The sequence below is a fragment of the Saimiri boliviensis genome, chromosome 8 (assembly GCF_048565385.1).
Source record: "Saimiri boliviensis isolate mSaiBol1 chromosome 8, mSaiBol1.pri, whole genome shotgun sequence".
In the NCBI taxonomy this organism is placed as follows: domain Eukaryota; kingdom Metazoa; phylum Chordata; class Mammalia; order Primates; family Cebidae; genus Saimiri; species Saimiri boliviensis.
This window is the reverse complement of record NC_133456.1, coordinates 26,531,385-26,555,371: the sequence shown is the minus strand read 5'-3', so window position 1 is coordinate 26,555,371 and position 23,987 is coordinate 26,531,385. Positions and strand designations below refer to the sequence as shown.

Below are 23,987 nucleotides of genomic sequence, written 5' to 3'. Positions count from 1 at the left end.
AGCTTCTCCGGGCCCTTCCACCTCCTCCCTGCAGAGGGGCGGACACACGCACGCACGTACACACAAAAGGAAGTCATGTAAGGTGCTGGTCCCTTAAAACAGGCACACTCATGCGCCAACACATACATCCAAAAGGAAGCCATGGGGGCCGCGTGCAGGGGTTCTCCAGATGATAGGCAAAAGCTCGTCCTTCCCGCCCCAAGGCCTGCTCACTTCAGGAAGCGCACACCCACAACCTCAACGAGTCAAGAGCGCAGGGACTCAGGCAGGCGGCAGCCCACCCGCCATCACGCAGCTCCACGCTGCTGCTCCGCAGCCGCCCAACACAGCGCCAGGACAGTACCGCCCGCGTAGCTGGCCCAATTGGGCTTGCGCTGCAAAAGCACAGGGAATATGAGGGCTCCCTACTTCCCAGTTTCTCTAATAAAAATATTACACTTAATGATGCTTGTCACAATCCTCACCCCTACAAACCAGGGCCTGTTTAAACCCCTTTTTTTAATGAACCTATCAACGGTATCCAACAAAACATCACAGAACACAGCTTTGTATTATCGCACAGCCTGACAGTAAGAAATCTTTTAGTAGCCGCTACTTTAATCCTCCCCCTTACTCTAAATTTTCCACACCCCAATTTACTCATTTTAGTTTTTCCTTGCCTTGCTGTTTTGTACTGTTCTCAAAACAAGTCTTCTCTAAACTATCTTTCCATTTTACTTTTGAATTTTACTTTTCTAATACTTGTAAGTAACAAGCTTCATAAATCAGACAGGCATGGTGACTCACGCCTGTAATCCCAGAACTTTGAGAGGCTGAGGCGGGTGGATCACTTGAGGTCAGGAGTTCAAGACCAGGCTATCCAACATGGTGAAACCCCATCTCTACTAAAAATACAAAAAATTAGCCAGGTATGGTGGCGGGCACCTGTAATCCCAGCTACTCAGGAGGCTGAGGAAGGAGAACTGCTTGAACCCGGCAGACAGAGGCTGCAGTGAGGCATGATCACACCACTGCACTCCAGCCTGGGCAACAGAGCAAGATGCCATCTCAAAAAGAAAAGAAAAAAAAAACCTTCACAAATCACTTCCATATCTCCCACCTAACTATTCAAAATCTCTCCGCAACTTTTATAATTATCAGTTCTTACCAAATCAATTCATAAATAACTTTCTCAAACACTACATTTTTCTTGTCTGTTCTGATTTTCTCAAAGCTAAAACTCTCCAACTTAAACAACTTTGCCCCAAGCTGCCATCAAAGCTTGTGCATCTATTCCAGAAGCCCTCACAGTTACAGAAAAATCTATTTCTAGGCTTGTCCTCAAAACCTTGAAATGATCTTTCCAAATATTCTGTAACAATTCCCTTAAATCATTCATAACTCAAAACTAGTTGGACTATTAGTCCCACTTCCCTAAAGACATAACCTAATCAAACGAACAAATTCTAATATGTATCTACACATACAGGTGTGTACATGAGCACACATATACAGCAGCCTGCAGAACCCCAAGTGTACATTTCATTCTAATCTCTTGGATATTGGCTCTTCTCAAATTTACAAGGAAAACTTCTCCATGCCATCCTAGATGTTCAAAGGTCAAACCCCTACACAGGCAGTGCTCGACTTACGACCACGGTGGGGACCACGGAGCGGTAGTAACACGATTTGGTCATAAGTTGAGTAGGCTATATGTACAGTTGAAATGGTGCACGCGGAGATGGTACTGCTGCCAGAAGCTGGTCCGCACTGTCCTACGCTCAGCTGGGCAACATTTGCGCTGCCGGACGCAGAGCAGTCGTGGCTAGTGATTGTGGTCGTAAAGTCGAATGGTCGTAAGTTGCACAGGTCGTAAGTCGATCAATCCCTGTATTGTGAAGTCATTTATCTATGTAAATTAATACAGTTACCATTTAAAACACACCTCTCTCCATGTCTACTATAATCCCTCTCATCACCTTCTTTAAGATATCCATCATTAGCCTACCCCACATAATCCACCTAAATACTCAGAATTGCTCCCCCTTGACAAGGTCCAGTCTGAGGCACATCCTAAAAACAATTCTAGATTGAATCAGGCAGGGCTGTTATATGATGGTACGGCCAAGTTTTGTGAGTTGAGCAAAGTGAGAACCCTGGACCCTCTTAGGCCTTCAACACTCTGAGTCTCCAGAGAGCTTTCATTATTAAATTTGATGGCTAAATAGACGTGGCAGTAAAGGCAGGAAGAAAGTGATGAAAGCCCAGGGCTACATGCTGGAACTAATCCTGAGGCAAAGCTACAGTAGGAGGGAACACCAATACTAAATATTTTGTGCCTTGTCATATTTTTCTCACTGCCATTTCATGTGTCTACATTAAATACGCTCTCTCTCTGAAACATGAACATCAAAAACTCTGATATGGGCCATGTGCAGTGGCTCATGCTTGTAATTCCAGCACTTCAGCATTATTAAAGTCATTACAGACAAAAAAGAAAGTAAAGAATCCATTTTAGTTCCGTTAAGACATCTCATTCTTAACCTGTACCCCATTCTTTCCACTTTTTACCTAAACCTCTTTACCTATGCAAGTTCTTCCCAGTTTTTGCAAACAGAAGATGTGACGTGGTTTTGAAGGACACAAAGGGACATCTCAATGTCTCTATCACTGACAATATTTTTTTAAAAGCTGGCATGACATACTGCCACCTTTTATTATGGGTGGCATAAACCGTTCTTATTTGCAGAGACTCCTGACATCAGTTATTTCCTGCTCACTTCAGGGAGCGCCCACCGTCCCGCCCCACCACTGGCCAAGAGCGCACAGACCCAGGCAGGCAGCAGCACACCCACCACCACGCAGCTCCAGGCTGCTGCTCCACCAGTTGCCCAGTGCAGCAGCAGCACAGACCTGCCTGCACAGCTGGCCCAATTGGGCCTGGACTGCAAAAACCCAGGGAATATGGGGCTCCCTACTTCCCAGTTTCTTTAATAAAAATATTATACTTAGTGATGCTTGCCAATATCCTCACCCCTACAAATCACAGCCTGGTTAAATCCCTTTCCATATGTTCTCTCCATGTTTTCTCGGCTGCAAGCTACTCCCTCCTCTTTTCTATGCCTACAACTTCAGCCTCCTCATTCATTTCCAGTCCATCTATTTACCAGATCCTTTCAGCTTGTCCATGTTCTACTGTCAACAACAATAGAACAACTTTTATCTTTTACCTTCATTTTTTTTTTTTTTTTTTTTTTTAAAAAACACAGAGTCTTACTCTGTTGCCCAGGCTGAGTGCAGTGATACAATCATGGCTCACTGCAGGCTTGACTTCCAGGGCTCAAGTGATTCTCCCACCTCAGCCTCCTGAGTCACTGGGACTATAGGTGTGCACTACCATGCCCAGCTAATTTTTTATTTCTGTGTAGAGACAAGGTTTCCTTATGTTGTCCAAGCTGTTCTCGAACTCCTGAGCTCAAGCGATCCTCCTGCCTCTGCCTCCCAAATTGCTGGGATTATAGATATGAGCCACCAAACCCAGCTCAGCTTATCTTTAATACACCTCTACCTCCTCTTTTGTTTCCAATGTCTCATTTCTAACCCATAATTATCGTTCAGCTAAATTTGTATCAGTATATTATACATGAACAGTTATAATTTTGCAAGTATCATTTATTTTATAAACGAACTGTTGGGAGGCCAAGGACGGAAGATCGCTTCAGACCAGGAGTTCAAGACCAGCCTCGGCGAATAGGAAGACCACATCTCAAAGAAGAGAAGAGAAAAGAGAGGAGAGAGGAGAGAAGAGAAGAGACGGGAAAAGAAAAGAAGAAAAAGAGAGGAAGGAAGGGGAACGGAGGGGAAGGGAGGGGAGGGGAGCCAAGCAAGGTATGGTGGTGCAAATCTGTAATCTCAACTACTCAGGAGGCTGAGGCAAGAGAATCGCTTGAGTCCAGGAGGAAAGGCTGCAGTAAGCCAAGATTAGACCACTGCACTCCAACCTGGGTAAGAGAGAAGACCCTGTCACAAAAAGAAAAAAAAAAATTGAAAGAACTGGTAAATGTAATAAATCTAGCTACTATTCTCAATCCCCGTGGCTCAACAATTCCAATCACTGTCAATTCTTGCCCAATTATTGTGACCATCTGCCTCCTTGTCTTACCTCAAGCCTGGTTTTTCCTGGACAATCTGCTTCTCTCATGACTAGCTATATCATTGTCCTACTTCTTCAGCTTGATAAAAAAGGACTTGCTGCTTCTTGCTTCCCAGGACCACTCCCCATTATCCTATCACTAAAAAATAGCTTGGGAGTCACATTACTCACTGAAACCAATCCTGCAACATCTACCAACCTCCAGAAGACCCTCCTATTTTCCCTACCCAATGACTCCAATTCTACTTGGTCCCAAATTCAACCATTATTCTCAATGACTTCAACAATGATGCTGAAGAACTTTCTATACCGTGACCTTCATAAGCTCCTAAAACCTTCATCTGCACTTAAGATAGCCACAAAGAAACTGAAAACAGAGCCATCAACTGAAAAGTGCTAGGCCGACTGCAACGGCTCACACCTATAATCCTAACATTTTGGGAGGCCAAAGCAGGTGAATCACTTGAGGTCAGGAGTTCGACACCAGCCTGGCCAACATCGTGAAACCCTGTCTTCATTAAAAATACAAAAAATTAGCCAGGTGTGGTGGTTCATGCTTGTAATCCCAGCTACTCAGGAGGTTGAGGCAGGAGAATCACTTGAAACCTGGAGGTAGAGGCTGCAGTGAGCCGAGATTGTGCCACTATACTCCAGCCTGGGCAACAGAGCCAGACTGTCTCGGAAAAAAAAAAAAAAAAAAGGGCTGTATCACTAGGATTGTAACTTCAGAGACTGCCTCCCTTTTCTACCCACAACCACTTTATATTCTAGTTGTAGACCTATACTTTAACTCCACTTGGCTTTATTGTCTCCCTACATAATTTAAACCTGTCCATCAACCATTTTAACACTGCCCTCTCCAGAATTCCATGACCTTCCATCATTCTCACTATGCATCTCCCCAGTGATAGACAATCCTCACCATCTGTTTTCTCCACACCCACGCACTGGGTGTTAAGCACCACCGGAAAGCTATGAAATCTTCCACAACAGATTTATTCTAAATACAACTCTCTGCCTCATTGACTAATACAAATCATTTTCATATTAAATCCCTAATCCCATCAAATACTCAAACTCTTCTATAAAATTCCCTCAAATCACACCTTCTCCACCTGTAATCAAATCCTCTTCACAGCTTCTAAAATGCTGTATCTTCTTCCATCTGTTACTTCTGGCCTCCGGTTTGAGAATAAGAGTTGTTGTTCTTCCTTCTCAAACTAAACTTAATTCAATTCCTATATTTATTGCTTCCATATTCTTCCAACCCACTCAGTAAACCCCCATGCACCATGCACTCTGGTCTCTGAACTGCTCTCTTGAAGACCACAAAAAAAATAAAATAAATAAAACATCTGTGATCCCCCACCGAAGTCTTTACCCTCTTTTTTTTTTTTTTTTTTTTTTGAGACAGGCTTTTACTCTGTAACCCAGGCTGGAGTGCAGTGGCACGGTATCAGCTCACTGCAACTTCCACCTCCCAAGCTCAAGTGATTCTCTGACCTCAGCTCCCTCAAGTAGCTGGGACTACAGGCGCATGCCACCATACCCAGCAAAGTTTGTTATTTTTTGTAGAGATGAGGTTTCATCATGTTGCCCAGGATGGTCTCAAACTCCTGAGATCAAGCAATATCTGAGGTGGGAGGCCCACCTCAGCCTCCCAAGTGCTGACATAACAGGTATGAGCCACCACTCCTGACCAGTCCTTACCCTCTTTTTGGCAGTGACACTTAAACTACCCACCTTGCTTAATGACACTGTAGCACATGATTCTACTGTGACTTCTCTGGTTGTTTCTTCTATCTGAAATCACTGCTGCTCCTCTTCCTACCCAAATTCCTACCCAAGTTCTGACCTGGAGCCTCCTATTATTCTCAGCCACTAAGGGTTTCATCCCTCACCACTACTTCAACATTTTCATTCTTCATATGGCTGTCTTCCCCCAGCTCCCCAAAATAATCTTTAAACCATCATCCTCACCTACAATCCAATTTACTCCTGAGGAATTAGAATATATAATGATTTCTTTTTAACTAGAATTGAAATATATAATGATTTCTTTTTAACTAGATTCTTCAACTATTACTTCAATTAACAATTGAATTATCAGTCCAAATAATTTCATAACCATCAGTGTCCTAACTAAATCCAGAATTAGTAGCTGCAATTATCAGCTCTATGTATGTATTCTCAACTCTATACTAGACTTCTTTTCTTAGCTCCAATCCAGTCCTGGTGCCTCACACACAGGCCAATGTGTCTTAAAACCCCAAAACAGTTCTGCTAAGTGATCTAATAATTTCTGTTAATGGCACCATCAATCTCAGTCACCCCGATTAAAAGCCCTGGAGCTTTTCTTCAGTTTTCTTTTTCTCTACTGGTTCCCAAAACGCTAAATGCCATCAAACCTACCGATTCTTTCTTTGAGGTATTTCTTGTATCTATCCCTTTCCTTTTATTCCCACTACCACTACCCAACTTACATCCTCAATACTTCACACTTTTTTTTTTTTTTTTTTTTTTTTGAGACAGAGTCTCCCTCTGTCACCCAGGCTGGAGTGCAGATTTCAGCTCACTGCAATCTCTGCCTCCTGGGTTCAAGCAATTCTCCTGCCTCAGCCTCCCATGTGGCTAGAACTACAGGCATGTGCCACCACATCTGGCTAATTGTTTTATCTTTTGCAGAGATGAAGTTTTGCCATGTTGCCCAGGCTGGCCTCGAACTTCTGAGCTCAAGCGATCTGCCCGCCTCAGCCTCCCAAAATGCTGAGATTACAGGTGTGAGCCACCATGTCCAGCCTACTCCACACTTTTGCCATAGTCTTCCTAACTTTGTCTCCCAGTCACCAGATTCTCTTCATTACAAAAAAAGGTCACCGGATTAATATTCTTAAATAGTCTCTTATTTACCAATTCAAAAATCAACAATGGTTCTCCATTGCATACTGACTTTAAGTTAAAACCCCTCAGACTTCAGCCAGGTACATGGCTCACGCCTATAATCCCAGCAATCTGGGAGATCAACGTGGGTGGATCACGTGAGGTGAGGAGTTCGAGACCAGCCTGGCCAAGACAGCGAAACCCTATCTCTACTAAAAACACAAAATTATCTGGGCATGGTGTTGCCTGCCTGTAATCCTGGCTACTCAGGAGGCTGAGGTAGGAAAATTGCTTGAATTCAGAAGGTGGAGATTGTAGTGGGCAGACATTGCACCACTCCAGCCTGGTTGACAGAGTGAGACTCTGCCTCAAAAAAAAAAAAAGAAAATGAAAAAGAAAAAAAAAACTCCTCAGACTTCAAAAAAATTGAAACCATCCAACTGACCAACAATCATGGAATAGATAAACACACTGTGGTATATTCATATGATGGAATACCACACAATGAAAAACACAACATGGATAAAACTCAGACAGGCTCCTTGAGAAAAGAAACTAGACAAGAAGTAGGGTTCCACTTATACAAAATTCAAAAACACACAACACTACTCTGTTATGAGGGAAGTCAGAATAATAGTTATTTTTGGTTGGATGAGTTATCAGCTTGGAAATGACACACAAGGCAGCCTTCTGGATGCTGGAAATGTCCTGTATATTGAACTGGGTGGTGGCTACATATATTTATACCTAAGAAAAACTCATTAATCTGTACCCTTAAGATTGGGGCACTTTACTACATATCTTAATAAATTTTCAAAAACCAGGTTAGCCTGAATTTTGAGAGAGTCTGCCTACTTTTCAGCTTTATTGCCTGCCATTCCTCAACACGAACCCTAAATTATAGCTAACCTAGACCACCAACCCCTAAACATACCCTGAACTTGGCTTACTGTCACTTATATCACCCTTTCTTCTTGAACAGCTAACCAACACCATCTTGCCTACTATTACCTTATTTATCCCTCAAGGTCTAAGCTACACAACAATTTCTCCACATAGCCAATCCTGATCAAACTTGCCATAGTACTGGTGTCATGGGCAGATGCGTTTATTTTGTCCCTGGATAAATCCCTGAAGAACATGGACTGTGTCATATATAAACATGTATCCTTCACACTGCCTGCCATAGATCCTTGTGCACAGTAAATATAAAAATATACCCTGAATGAATAAATTCTGGCAGTCCATCAATGTATCCTTCAGCCTAACCCTCCTTCTCATATTCATCCATCACTGCCTCTACTCACAATTCATCCCACAGTTCACATATTTAGCTTCTATCATTCAACAAATAATTGAGCACCTACTACATGAAAGAAACTGAAACTCTAACATACTCCACTAAACTACCCAAAAATATAATCCAATTTCAGCTGCTGCCATTTGAATATTTCTACAACTCTAAATTTCCAGTCAGCCAGGCATGGGGCGGCTAACACCTGTAATCCCAACACTCTGGGAAGCCAAGGGAAGGGATCACTGGAGCCCAAGTGTTTGAGATCAGCCCAGGCAACATGGTGAGATCACATCTCTAGAAAAAAATTAAAAATTAGCCAGGCGTGGTGGCACATGCCTGTGGTTCCAGATACTCAGAAGGCTGAGGCAAGAGGAACACTTGAGCCCAGGAGGTAGAGGCTGCAGTGAGCTGCTGTGTTCACACAACTGCACTCCAGCCTGGGCAACAGATCAAGAGCCTGTCATTCACTCATTCATTCATTAATAACAAATAAATAGTGCATTTCCACTCATCTTCCCCTCTTCCCTATCTCCAACTGCATCCCACTCCCATATTCTAATCCTACTGCTATCAAACTAATTCAAGCCCTTTTTAATTTATCCAGGAGCCACCTAACTGGTCTTTTTTTTTTTTTTTCCTAACTGGTCTTTTCACATACAATGTTACTCTACCACCACATTATCCACAATCTATCTGGTAAGGTATAGCTACTGCCAGATGAAGCTATCTAATATGCAGTCCTTGGCTCAATTCCCTACTCAGAAAAGTTCAACAGCTATAGACACTAATAATGCATGCTAACATACTTTAATCCTATGTTAACATACTTTAATTCTCACATTCTCACCACAACCCTTGCCAGGAAGGTATGATTATCAACTTGATGAGAAAACGGAATCTCAGAAAGGAAATAATTCTCCATAATCATACAGTGGGCAAACAGAAGAGCCCAGACTAAAACCTAGCTTCTGTTTGCTTACCAAGCACAATACTACATAATATCAAATACGAACTACTTCGCTTAGCTTTCAAGGCCATCCATTTTCAACTCAACCCCAACTGACTCTCCTACCTTATGTTATACCTTATTCATGAACTCTCTGTGTTCCAAACTACAGATTGTGATCAATTATTTTGTTGGTCATAAAATCAGTTTAAGGAGTAACAACCACCTTTTATTTCTTTCCCCATAGCCAGCTTTTTTTCTTTTTAATCAAACGAAATAGATAACATCCAAGTGCATCTACTATGGTAAGGATAGTTACTGTATTATGAAACTTTTTGTTTTTCCCACACACATAAACATTTACACATGCATATATCAGATGAAGTGTGACATGTATTTCTTACTATAGGTCATAGTTTAAAACTTAAAATCTAACTCACCATTCCCCACATCTCCTGGGCTTCTCACCTCCAAGCCTTTGCTTATGCTAATCTTTCAGGCTGGAATGCTCTCTTTCAGTAATCTTTGCGGATCAGAATCCTATCAATCTAAAACTTAAAAAAAAAAAAAAAAAAACACCCTATCAATCCCTTCAAAGACTAACTAAAATTCCCCTTTTATGCCATTAAAATGCTGCCCCATGTTTTCTCCTTATCAAATGCATTTTCTGCCTTTTAAATTCAGTAATATTTGGTGTATTTGTGAATCACAGATATATTTGTGATTATAATACAGGTATTTGTGTACAACTCCAGCTCCCCTACCAAAATATAAATCCCAGAGGACTTTTTCCTGACTGCAAAGCATTATATACTTTTGCATATAACAAATGTGCATTATCTGTTAAACAAACTTATCCCATCATTTTCTGAAACCCTCAGTTATAAATCAACATAATTTAATAACTTCTACTATATTCCAAACTTGTTGACTCTTCCTTCAAAGAGCTTTACCATCTTCCTCCTCAAAATTGCCCTTTCAAATAATCCTCTTTACCTTCCATCTTCTCATGCTCTCCCCTAAACACAGCCTGTCATATTTCAGTAATCTTTTCCTCCCTTCAAAATCAGCCTTTCCATCAGATACCACCTTTCCTTCCCCATCTGCTTATCTTCCTTATTCCTAGTTCTCTAACATCCATACATACTGCTCTATATTCTTTAAACAAATCTTTCTTTTCTTCACCATCTTTTTAACCAGACTTCTTGAATTATTTCAATTCATTGCTAGTGCATACATTCTGGCAGCCCCATTAAGTCCTTTGTAGAAAAAGGCAGGTTATGAATAAATGAAAAGAAACATAAAACATATAGATAATTCAGATCTCCTAAATTATCTCAAATATCTCAATCATTCATTCATTCATTCAACAAGCTTGTGCCTACTGGACACATGCCCTCAGTTCTGTCTATTCTATTCTGTAATTCAGAAAGCAGCTTTGAGAAAAGCATGCAGGAAAATGCCAGGATAACAGGGCCAAGTTGACTCATGCTCTTCACTCATGAAGGCCAAGTAATTTGTGGGGTACAGGCTCATAAAAGAACAACTAAAAGTTACACTCTACAACGATGGAAAACAGGTCCCACAGTTGTTTCAGGGGGCTCAACATCTACCAAACAAATGTGAATTTAAAAGGAACAAACCAGTAGGAGTAGCTAAAATGAAACAGGCAGAAAGCATTCAGACAAAAATAGATCCAGCTTCTAGGTTCACTTTAGGGCTGCAAGAGAAATTTGGAGTCATTTAGTTCTTCTCTGAGGTCCCTAAGGAATCTTTCCAAATATCAAGCTGAAGTAGGGTTCACCTAAATAATTTCACCAAACCTTAGCCAATGTTCATTTCTTCATTCCCTGAACTCCTGCAGCACTTACTGTCTGTAAAACTCATCTGTGGACTTAAAACTATCTTGCTCCAGGTAATAAAATTGTTAACAAATACACTCAGAATTTATTTCATCTGAGAAAACTGAATTTTTTTTAAATAAGAATTTGTTTACACATTCAATTCAGTATGGTCCTCTTTAAGTTACTTTGGAAGGCTACCACTTACTCATGCACTCAACCAACATTTATCTAGTGTCTAACTAACTACATGTGAAGCTATCATCCCTGTTCAAAATATTTCCAACTTCCTCCTTGGGAGTGTTTTCAAAATCAGCTAGTAAGTCAACCAAGAAAATTATTCCCATTTCTGTGATTAACTGAATTTAAGGCAAAACTATTCTTTATTCACTCTATTTGATATTGACTGACCTTCAGCATTTCTAAAAATCAAAATTTCAGAGTAAAAAGATTTGTCATCAATGAGATCATTCAAAATAAGCTTATGCCAGGTATTATTTAAAAGTGTGCCTCTTAGCCAGGCATGGTGGCTCATGCCTGAAATCCCAGCACTAGGAGGCTCAGGTGAGTGATCACTTGAGGCCAGGAGTTCAAGACCAGCCTAGCCAACATGGTGAAACCCCATCTCTGCTAAAAAATACACTGGATGTGGTGGTGCATGCCTGTAGTCCCAGCTATGGCTTAGGCAGGAGAACTGCTTGAACCTGGGAGGCAGAGGTAGCAGTGAGCCAGGATCGCGTCACTGCACTCCAGCCTAAGCAACAGGGAGAGGCTCTGTCTCAAAAAACAAACAAACAAACAAACGTATGCCCCTTAAGCTAGGTGCAGTGGCTCACACCTGTTAATCCCAGCACTTTGATAGGCCGAAGCAGGCAGATCACCTGATGCCAGGAGTTCGAGACCAGTCTGGCCAACATGGTGAAACCCTGTCTCTAATAAAAATACAAAAATTAGCCACGGGTGGTAGTGTGCGTGCCTATAGTCCCAGCTAGTTGGTAGGCTAGGGCAGGAGAATCACTTGAACCCGGGAGGCGGAGGTTGCAGTGAGCCAAGATCATGCCATTGGACTCCAGCCTGGGTGACAGAGTAAGATGAGACCCTGTCTCAAAAATAAAAATAAAAGTTGCCATAGAAGCCTGAAAAGAACATTCCAGGGTAATTTTAATACATTTCCAGATTTCCCACACTAAAACTCTCCAGAAGACAAAGAATACTGGAATCTCAAAAAAAAAAAAAAAAAAAAAGTGTGCCTCTTGGAGGGATTATAAACTCCTGGCAGATAGGGACCATGTTTTACTTAACTTTATAGACCCCTTCCAACAGCACACAACAGGTACTCAATAAATTTAGGTAAATTACATAGTTATACTCAGAAATTAATTCAGAAAAGGTGTTCTAAAAATATTCTGAACACTGCTACTGAAAATGACCACCCAAACATAAAAATCCTTACCTGGAGATATAATTTTGATATTTGTTTTTAAAAATCAATCTTCTGAAATCTTACACTGCTACTGAATTATTTTCCAACTATCTTTCTCTCTCAAAAGAATGTAAATACTACTTTAGGAGGCCAAGGTAGGCAGATCACCTGAGGTCAGAAGTTTGAGACCAGCCTGGCCAACATGGTGAAACCCTGTCTCTACTAAAACTGCAAAAATTAGCAAAAATTAGCCAGGCATGGTGGCATGCTGCTGTAATCTCAGCTACTCAGGAGGCTGAAGCAGGAGAATTGTTTGAACCCAGGAGGCGGAGGTTGCAGTGAGCCGAGATTGTTCCACAGCTCTCCATCCTAAGCAACAGGGCGAGACCCCATCCCAAAAAAAAAAAAAAAGGATGTAAATGCTATAAATTTCTTGAGGAAGAAGCTTACCTGTTTACTATCCTAAAAATGAATTAAATCAGACAGTCTTAAAACAGTCATTTATGCCTAAAGAAAAAAAAAAAAAATCTAAATTAAAACAGCACCCTGCTACAGACCAGATTTTACTCCAGATTAAACTAGTCTCAAATTTAGAAGAGACCCCTTGGTCTTCAATGTTGTTGCAGAACTCTTGCAGTTCCATTCTAACCCAGTCTGCCTTCTTCCCTTAAATCTAAAGGTCCTCTCCAGTCAGATATCCCTTTTGTCCTTCATGCTGTCAAACACACACACATACACTTTTGTCTTTAATACCCCCACAGTACTCAGCAATTTCATACAATCCCACTATTATCGCTAACAGTGAACCCTACTTTCCATCAGTCATTCAACAGGTATTTATTAAACACTTAAGAATCAACCTGTTGGCTCACGCCTGTAATCCCAGCACTTTGGGAGGCTGAGGCAGGTAGACCATCTGAGGTCAGGAGTTCAAGACCAGCCTGACCAACATGGAGAAACCCCGTCTCTGCTAAAAATACAAAATTAGCTGGACATGGTGGCACGTGCCTGTAGTCCCAGCTACCCGGGAGGCTGAAGCAGGAGACTCACTTGATCCCAAGAGGCAGAGGTTGCGTTGAGCCAAGATCTCGTCATTGCACTCCATCCTGGGCAACAAGAGCAAAACTCCATCTCAAAAAAAGAAAACAGAATCAGCCTGTTGTGAGTTTCCCTAGAGACTACAGGAAGTTTCTGCTCTAGAACAGGTTACCATCTACCATTTGCAAAACAAAGAGAAAAATTGTCACAAATACAAAATTTAGCAGCACATAACCTACATGTGAATAGTGTTGCTACTCAAAGTACGGAAGACTTTTAGCCCGGCGCAGTGGCTCATGCTGTAATCCCAGCACTTTGGGAGGCCAAGGTGGGTAGATCACAAGGTCAGAAGACTGAGACCATCCTGGCTAACATGGTGAAACCCCATCTCTACTAAATATACAAAAAAAATCAGCTGGGCATGGTGGCGCCTGCCTGTTGTCCCAGCTACTCAGGAGGCTGAGGCAGGAGAATTGCTTGAACCCAGGAGGCAGAGATTGCAGTGAGCTGAGATTGCGCCACTGCACTCACTACAATCTGGCCAATGGTGCAAGAGACTGTCTCAAAAAAAAAAGAAAGTAAGAAAGACTTTCAAGAGGTGCCATTATTTAAAGGCTCCTAAAAAAAAAGTATAACAGTATCTTTCTATTTTCCCAATATCCACCACAATGATTTGCATCTCCTACACAAATTTCAAAAACACTAATATTTTACAACTCTATCCTAACATATGAGATCAAGCCCAGTATAGTTTTTTCCTACCACATTCCCAACATATTAGTAATTTAAACATGCTAATTTCCTTAAACATGACAAAAATTCTAGTCTCATCACCATAAGGTAAAATTCCATCACAATAACTATATCCAAATCCCCTCAAAATACTTTACCTTTTCTTTAGCCTCCTCAAAATGTATCACCACCTCCATCAAACCCAGTTCCCCATTCTCCTCCTCCTATCACATTTTCCCATCTCTCCTTCCCCCATCCCCGAAAAAAACATGTGTCCACATCAATCCATTCCCTCCTAAAAATAAAAACGTAAGAACTGTGGCCAGGCACACTGACCCACACCTGTAATCCTAGCACTTTGGGAGGCTGAGGCAAGCAGAGCACTTGAGCCCAAGAGTTCAAGACCAGCCTGGTCAACATGGCAAAACCCCATCTTTACAAAAAAATACAAAAAAAAATCAGCTGGAAGTGGTGGCACACGTCTGTATTCCCAGCTACCTGGGGAGCTAAGGTGGGAGGATTGCTTGAGCCCAGGAAGTGGAGGCTGCAGTGAGCCAAAATCACGCCACTGCACTACGGTCTAGGTAACAAAGTAAGATCCTGCCTCAAAAAAACAAAAAAAAAGAATTGCCATAGAAGCCTAGAAAGAACATTCAAAGGCCATTTTAATGCATTTCCAGATTTCCCACACTAAAACTCTCCAGAAGACTGTCAAAGAATACTGCAAACTGGTAACTAATTCGAGGATGAACAATTATCATCATTAAGCAACTCCTCTTCAACGCTAACAAGCAAATCTTATGCTTAGATATTTCCTACAACATGGTCTTTTTGATAGGTCCATCCAAACTTCCCTTTATCATCTCATCCAGCATTTTTATTGTAATTGTCAATGCTCCTTATACTTCAGGAAAGCCTTATCTAGGCTAATTTCTTATCTAATATAGTGGGGAAGTCAAGATATAAAGCCTAAGACTGTTGGACTCCAAAATCAAGGTTTATGCATATTATTAAAAAACATAAACACACTGAATAAAATAATTAAATTAACTACCAAAGGTCAGAAAGGAGAAGAAAGGGGATAATGTCAATGACACATTCATAGAAGTCTTCTGACTCCTGATAATGTCATTTTCATAAATCAAGAAATGATATTATATGCCTATTACTTGGAGACATGGAAAAAAGCATGGTTAAGAAATAAAAAATTAATGCTTAGAAACAGCAGCCTCAGTAAAGTGGAATTGCAACAGACAGGTGAGACAGGGGCTACTGTTTTTCATAATAAGTTCCCTCAGAGAAATTTTATAAAAAAAGCGTAGAAAGACAATGTAATTACAATATAATAAAGACAATATAAGGATAGAAAGACAATATTTAAGTGCATTCTGCTTACAAAAATAAAAAAACACATAATATACAGTGCTGGTGAGAGAAAAGGGAAGGAAAACTAGCCCTGTCATGTTATGATCATAATAAAATCAGTACAGCATACTGTGATTAAAAAAAAAAAAAAAGCACTGGCCGGGCACTGTGGCTCACACCTGTAATCCCAACACTTTGGGAGGTCAAGGCAGGCAGATCACTTGAGGCCAAGAGTTCGAGACCAGCCTGACAAACATGGCAAAACTCCATCTCTACTAAAAATACAAAAATTAGCTGGACTTGGTGGTGCACGCCTGTAATCCCAGCTACTCTGAGAGGCTGAGGCAGAGGAATCACTTGAACTCAAGAAGCAGAGGTTGCAGTGAGCTGAAATCACGCCACTGCACTCCAGCCTGGTTGACAAAGCGAGACTCCAGGAGAAGGGGCAAAAAAAAGTCCTAAAAAGAATGAGTAGCCAGGTATGATGTCACACCTGTAATCCCAGTACTTTGGAAGGCCTAGACAAAAGGACTGCTTGAGGCCAGGAGCTGGAGACTAGCCCAGGGAGCATAGGGAGATCTCTTCCCTACAAAAGAACTAAAAAATTATCTGGGCATGGTGATGTATGCCTATAGTTCTACCTACTCAAGAGGCTGAGGTAGGAGGATCCCTTGAACCCAGGAGGTGAAGGCTGCAGTGAGATATGATCCAAGCCACTGTATTCCAGCCTAGGGGACAAAGGGAGACCCCGTCTCAAAAAAAAAAAAAAAAAAAAAAAGGGCCAGGCACGGTGGCTCACACCTGTAATCCCAGAATTTTTGGTGGCTGAAGCACGCAGATCACCTGAGGTCAGAAGTTTGAGAGCAGCCTGTGACCAACATGGAGAAACCTTGTCTCTACTAAAAATACACAATTAGCCAGTAATCCCAACTATTTGGGAGGCTGAAGAAGGAGAATCACTTGAACCTGGGAGGCAGATTGCAGTAAGCCAAGACAGCACCACTGCACTGCAGCCTAGGCAACCAGAGCAAAACTCCATCCCCAAAAAAAAAAGAATGAGTGAATCTGGCCACCACAGTGGCTCAAGCCTGTAATCCCAGCACTCTGGGAGGCCGAGGCAGGCAGATCACCTGAAGTCAGGAGACCAGCCTGGCCAACATGGTGAAATCCCATCTCTACTAAAAATACACAAATTAGCCGGGTATGGTGGCGGACACCTGTAATCCCAGCTACTCAGGAGGCTGAGGCAGGAGAATCATTTGAACCTGGGAGGTGGAGGTTGCGGTGAGCCAAGATTGCACCATTGTACTCTAGCCTGGGCCACAAGAGTGAAATTCCATCTCAAAAAAATAATAGTAATTTTGGATTATTTCTATTAAGAAAATATATAATTAAAGAAAGCACTCTCCATTCTAACGCTAAATTATTACTCTCCTTTGAAATATCTGCTAAAGGAATAAACAATTGGATTTTTCTTTCCCTCTCCCAAACTTCATTCCATCTTCCCCATTAATCCCTTCAACCTCTACCTCCATAAAAACATTTTTCATACTTAACATGTTTATTAACCTCTCTTCAGTTGAAGAACTACTACCATGTAATGTACAAATAGTTTTTTCTTAATAAAAGGTGAATAATATCCGGGTAGATTTTAAGAGTATGGTTCTAGCCCAGAGTTCCCTCTTGGAAATCTGGTCTAGTGTGAGCTCAGCAAATCCAGAGAGAGCTTGGTTCATTTCCTGATACAGAGATGCTACTCCTCCCTCCAACCTGGCTCTAGAATCATCCAGTCTCCTAGGTTCCCCTAGACCTTAAGATAACTAGTCCTGACTTCCTTGCAACCTAAAACCAGAATAGATATTCCAGATCCTCCATTCTGCAGGCCCACACTTTGCTGGCTGATAAATTCTCTTCAATGCCTCCATGCCTGAATGAGAGAGTATTCTCTCACTGGAGAACTCCCTCACAGTTCACATCAGGAACTGTGAATGGCAGAAGATCTCTCAGCAGCTACAGACTTATGGAACCAATCCAGCCAACTAGACTAATTTGACCTACAAATGAAGTATCCAAAGAAGGGCCACCAAACGTACTCCCCCCACCATTAATTATAATCTTGTATACTGCAATCCAGCCTGAATAACATGGCACCAATTCTTCTGGACCAGATACTGGGCAATGAAGAAAACTACCAAGTCAATTAATTTCCATTCCAGCATTTGCCAGGATAGAATTCACCCAACCCCTGTAAGTGTTAATACTTCAAATTTTCTAAAATCGAAACTCCATGGTCTAAGGAATCCCCACAGGCCAGGCCCTTTCTCAAGGTCTGCTTCAGCGGTTCTCGTATTCATTGATGCATGTCTAAAATGTCACAGACCAAACTACAGACTAAAATCTAATTCTCAGTGACCCCAACCACAGCCCAGACCCACACTTACCAGCTGTCATCTACTGAAGGGCCCACACGGGTTCGGAACTAGGCCATCCCGGCCCATCTGGAATAACTCTTCAGTCCTTAGGCCAATATTTATTAATTATACTACATCTGTCTATTCTATTATGCATTCCCTGCATCTTCTCTACTATTTAGCACTCCCTCTTGCTTCAGACGCGATCGTTTCTATTCACGGGACCTCCTATCTCCCTTCATTCCTTTCCTGAGAAACGCTTCAGTTCTTTCCATAATGAAATACCTAACGTATCTGCACAATGAACACCCTCCAGGATCCTCAAGGCTCCTCCACCGCCACCCCCTGAATTCCTCCACCTCTCCGGCATCTTTCCTCCGGCCCCTCTCCCTGTTCGCACTCCCACTACGTTTCCTGCAAGCATTCCCTTTTCTCCAGCCCCTGCCCTTCCCTTCTCCCAAAGAGCACACTCCGGCAGCAACAGAGACTGAGGCCTGCGGTGCATAAAGCACTGCACCAGGCACGGTGGACAGAGCCCCGGTGTCTCCCTAGCCTTTTCACACCCACACCCAGCACCCTCCGGCCTTCCCGTGCAAACCTCCCACCTCCTCCCCTACCTCTGACACCCCCCTCCAGCCTCGGAGGCCGCCTTCTCGCCTCCGCCACCCCCGTCATTATCCTTTCTCAACCCCCCAACCCACCCTCCGCGCCCTGCTTCCTCACGTCCCCCGGCCAGCCCCAGCGATTCCCTCGGCCTCTGCCGGCACCCAGGCCACCCCCAGCCTCGCTACGGCTCGCTCCCCCCGGGGTCAGGCCGTTACCGCCGCGCGCTCCCCCCGCGCGCCGCCCCCTCCCCCTCCCCCGCCCTCCCCCGGGCCCGGGCCTGCCAGGCCGAGCGCTTTACCGCGGGCGAGCGCCGAGTCGCACGGTCACCGACTGCAGGCGGCGGCAGCTCCAACCTTTCTAGGGACCTTGAGAGGAGGGGAAGGGGGGAGGGGGGATAACTTTTGCTGTAGCAGCTTCGGCAACAGCTCCCACCCCTGCGCCTTTCTCCTCTTCCTCCCCCTCCTCCTCCTCCTCCTCTTCCTCCTTCTCTTCCTCCTCCCAGAGCAGTAGAGACGCAGACATGCCGCAGCTAGAGCGCCGCCGCGGTCGCCGCCACTGCCGGCCCGGTGCATTGTGGGAAGCCCCGTACTCGGGAAGCGCCCCGCGCCGCCAGCCCTCGCTTGGCGCGGAGACCTGGCTGGGAAGACACAGCGTGGCTTCCATTCCGGCGCCTGCGTGTCACCAGCCCAGGGTGGCCGTGGAAGCTGGACCCGAGCCGCAGGCCCCCCAGGCTGGGCCCGGGAGGAAAGTGGTTTGAAAAAGATGGGAACCGACGACCTCTCTTAGAGCGGGGGGAATCCCCCGTTCCTTCAGCCTTAATCAGTGCCAGCGCTCGGAGAAGTGGAGGACTCGGGGGTTAGGGAGCGTTTCAGGCCTGGCGAAATGGAAGGGTCGGGGACCTAGGTGAAAGGTTATTTGCCAGAAATTCCTTGGCTTTTTCATTTATTCTCTCTTACCTAGCTGTCCGCCGCCATCCCCAGTCGTTGGCCTCTACCATCTTAAAATGCCACCTTTCCCGGAAGATGTAGCCCTGCGTCCTTGAAACTGGCAAACCCCGTTAGTGTCTGCAAGCTGAGTTGGGTGGAGGGTGTGGGCGTAGAGACAGATCAAGAGATCCTGCCCCGGACCCTCTAGAGCAGAACCTTCTCCTCATTTCACCTGAAGCCCAAACTTTGTATGGCAAAAACTTGGTCATAATCCCTATAAAGCTAGAATTACACAGTTGTCTCATCCTTTGGGGGCCCTTTAGGTAACGTTAGCCAGATTGTGACCTCCTTAATGGTGCCTTCATCAACTAACGTTAGGCACCCAGACGTGCTTGTGCATACTGCCATCGTTTACAGTTACTCATCTTTGTGTACTCACCCTAGCACAAGGTCAGCCATAAGATGCTCAGTGAATGTTGAGTAATTGTGAGCATCCGGAACTTGCCGTGGGATAAAACGCCTTCATTGCAATTTCTTCATAATAATCTGAAGATTCCATTTAGCACCTCTCTGCAGTACTTAATGTAAAGGGAAAAGAAAATGCACGAAAATATCTAGAAAACCATTTCTGGTGTTCTTTCCTTGTCCACACGCACCTTCCCACCCCTTGCCAACCGAATGTTCATTTGAATAGTGCTTTTTGGCAAAACTCCAAACTCCCGCATTATGCACTTGTGATGACACTGAATTAGACTAGTGTCTGCAAGGTTAATGTTCCCTCAGGCATTAACCTTAGTAAATCGTGATGCCTGTTTAGAAATTGCTAAGGCCCATAGGTTCAGCTTAATTTAGACACAGGTAACTAAGAGCAAGAATAAGCCACGCAGCTCCACAATCAACTCTCTCTGTGTGCTTTCTCCATTAAAAAATATAAATTTTAATAAGATGACTGAGCATATTCTGAATGTTAATTGCAACAAAACAATGATACAAGTTAGAGCCAAGGGACAATTATCTGGAAGACAGCCTTCTAGCAAATTCTAGCACCTACAATGGCATCAAATCCAGATGTCATAATAAAAAACGCCTCTGACTGTAAGGAAGCAGACTCTCAGTATTAGGCAGTGAGAAAACTAACAACCTCCAGGCTCAAGGCCTGGAGGTTACACCCAATGGGCTAGGATTGATTGGTTTGCCGTTAGAAATAGATGTAGTTCTCTGCTCAGCAGCCTAACGAAGAAGCAATTGAGAAACAGCTGTCTAAAATGGGCAGAATAAAGAGCACTACAGGGATAGTAACAGAGAAGTGATGGTGAGGAGCAAGTTTAGGTTCTTTATAAGTTAAACTGGAAAAACTCCTCACCCTCAGGTTGACTCTCCATGCTCCTCTTGTTCACTTCCCCAAACACCACCCGTAGGTACTCAGCCTACTTACTTTTCCTTTTTTTTTTTTTTTTCACTTTTTATTTTGAAATAATTATAGACTCACAAGAAGTTGCAAAAATAGTACAGAGTCCTATGCTTCCCCCAATGGTGACATCTTATAAACCTTCAGTAAGACATCAAAGCCAGTGTCAACCTAAATAACAGAGAGGCTTTCTAAAAGAAAATAATGTTTATTTGGGAATAGATTATTGCACTGAAAATATACACATCATAGTTAACTGTCTGCATATTCAGGGAGGTAAAGGAAAACAAAGGTGTTTAAAAGAAAACATGGAAAGGATTACATAATTGTTTTGAAATAATTATCCTTGACTACAAAGATCAATAACAAGGGTGACGCCAGTCCAAGGTTGGACAGGCATTTGCTGGGCAGATGTCTATACAGAAGTATTTTTTGTGTAAGGTTGTGATGGCCTTTGTGCAAGGTTGTGGTTTTTGTAGTCCTTTTTGATAGTTTTTGTTATCAGGCATACAAATGTAAGAACCCCCTCTTCGTAGCCTTCCCTAGCTCTTATTTGTCAGGATTTCTTAACATTAATGACTCCATTTTGATTGTGACAACTTTCACACCAGGAAATCAACAATGGTACATTACTGTTTACTAGACTACAGAACTTACTCATTATATGCCATTTTTTTAACCTGTGTTCTGAGTGTGTGTGTGTGTGTGTGTGTAGTTCAATGCAACTTAACCTCACTTACAGATCCTTATAACTACGCCTACAATCAAGACATAGAACTGTACCATCACCACAGATGAACTCCCTCATACTACCTTTTTATATTCACAAATCCCCCTCCCCACTACAACTACTCTCCCAACTCCATGCCTGTCCTCTAGTAACTACTAATCTATTCTCCATCTCTATACTTTTGTAATTTCAAAAATGTTGTAAGTGGAATCATACAGCATGTAAACTATTGAGATTGCTGTTTTAGCCTAAGCATAAAGGCCCACAGCTCAAGCAAATCTAAAGAGCACAGCCCCTTCCAGCTGATGGTTTCCAAGTGGGAATGTGATCATCAGGAAATCAAGAGAAGTCAGGAATCTGAGTTTTGGGGTGAAATCTCCCAAATATTAAATGTTGACAGCTCATTTCATTTGTTTTTAAGAACACAAAAGCATGTCAACAAAACATGCCTGTAGGCCAGATTAAGCCCATAGTCCCAGTACATCTTCTCTGATGTGGCCTAATCCATCAAGGCTGGCACCGCTGTTGTGATGGGTGAGATTCTCAGGGACTCCCAGGGCCTCTTTTCTTCCTTATGGCTCTGGAATTAGTTCTGAGTCTTGGTCTTTGCCCTCCATCAGGAGAAGAACGTACTTCCATCTCTTGCCTGCAAAGACTTCATCAGGTCTTCAGACCGTCCTCTAGTAACCTCTTTCTTTTTTCTAGTATTCTCAGACTCAGGACTAAAGTTCTGTCTTCTCTATCCTTGCGGCTCCCTGCAGCACTAGCCGTTTGTCCAAGCTGGTTCTTCCTTAAGGATAAACTTGTCCTTTTCTTTGCAAAGCTCTAAATTCATAGCCTTGCTACAAATTAATCCACAAAAGCCTGCCTCTACTGCATCACTGCTACTGTACCCAGAAAAACACAGCTCTTCCTGTAGCTAAAGGAGTTCTTTTCCTGGGACATCTCCCCCATGAGTTCCTGCTGCAGATATGCTTCAGGCCTGGGGAAATGGAAAGGTTAGGGACCTAGGGGAAGGGTTATGTGCCAGAAATTTCTTAGCTTTTTTGTTTATTCTCTCTTACCTAGCCCTCCGCTGGAGTGCAAACGGCATCCCAATCACAAAACTAATGAATAGCCTTCTGTCTCCTATTTAGGATGCAGAGTATAGATAAATTCTTGAGTTTGGGACAATAAATAACCCTGCACCTCTCGGAAGCATCTGAAGAAGGTACTGGGTTGCACTAAAGTTCATCAGCTGTAAGATAATTAAGGTTTAGAGGGACACAAGGGAAGACACCACTGAAAGGTCAAGATACATAAGAATGAATGAAAATGAGGTCTTGGGCCAGGATGATATTAGTGGGTAAGGAAAAGCTAAAATAATATGAGGATAATATCTGCTAATATCTACTAGTGCCTAGAGGTTAGTCTGGTGATTAAGTCCACAGATTCTGCAGCTAAAGCCAACTAAAGACAAGGTTTGAATCCCTACCCTACCACTTACTGGCTTTGCAATCTTAGTTATTTAATCTCTCTCTGGTGTCAAGTGCCCCATCTAGCAAATGGAGATAAGAATAGTATCTTCTTTTTAGGGATATTATGGCCATTAAATGTTAGTAACATAGAGTAGTTTCGTGTTTATTAATTAATTAATTTTAGAGACAGGGTCTCTGTCACCCAGACTGGAAGGCAGTGGCACACTCATAGTTCACTGCAGCCTTGAACTCCTAAGCTCAAGTGATCCTGTTCACCTCAGCCTCCTGCGTACCTGGGACTGCAGGTGTGCACCATCATACCTGACTATTTTTGTATTTTTTGTAGCAATAGGATCTGGCAATGTTGCCCAGGCTAATCTTGAACTCCTGGCCTCAAAGTGAGCCTCCCACCTCAGCCTCCCTAAATACTGGGAATACAGGCATGAACCTGGCAATGTAAAGTAGTAAGAACAATATCTGGCACATAGTTAAATGATATATATGGTGTTGATATTGTAGTTGCTATTATTTCTATAACCTAAAGATAATACTGAACCAAATTTCCTAAAAATAAAATTCAATAGAGAAAAAGCATCAGTTTCTACAAGTGGATTGGGGTGAGGAAAAGAATAGAAACTGTATGAGGACAAAAAAAAAAAAAAAAAGAACATGATGAGAGATATGATTTAGGTGGGAAAATACCTCTCGGAATGTTTACCATGGGGAATGAAAATGGTATACAATAGGTAGATGGCTCTAGGAAAAAAATTAAGCTACAAAAAAATGTGCCATTAT

The 23,987-nt window shown here is 42.8% G+C and overlaps 1 protein-coding gene across 7 annotated transcripts in view; it reads right to left on the bottom strand.

Moving 5' to 3' along the window:
- The window catches only part of ZNF148 (zinc finger protein 148), a 146,406-nt gene extending 127,212 nt beyond the window's left edge, over positions 1-19,194 (bottom strand). Inside the window, exons 1-4 of one of the 7 annotated variants that reach the window (XM_074404204.1) lie at positions 13,570-18,085; positions 12,970-13,026; positions 9,696-9,809; positions 1,632-1,867 (exon numbers count right to left, since the gene is read on the bottom strand). The gene's annotated coding sequence lies outside the window, so the exon portion shown is untranslated. The other 6 variants (XM_074404205.1, XM_074404207.1, XM_074404206.1 and 3 more) reach the window with 6 other exon arrangements.
- Between the last annotated feature and the right edge of the window lie 4,793 nt (positions 19,195-23,987).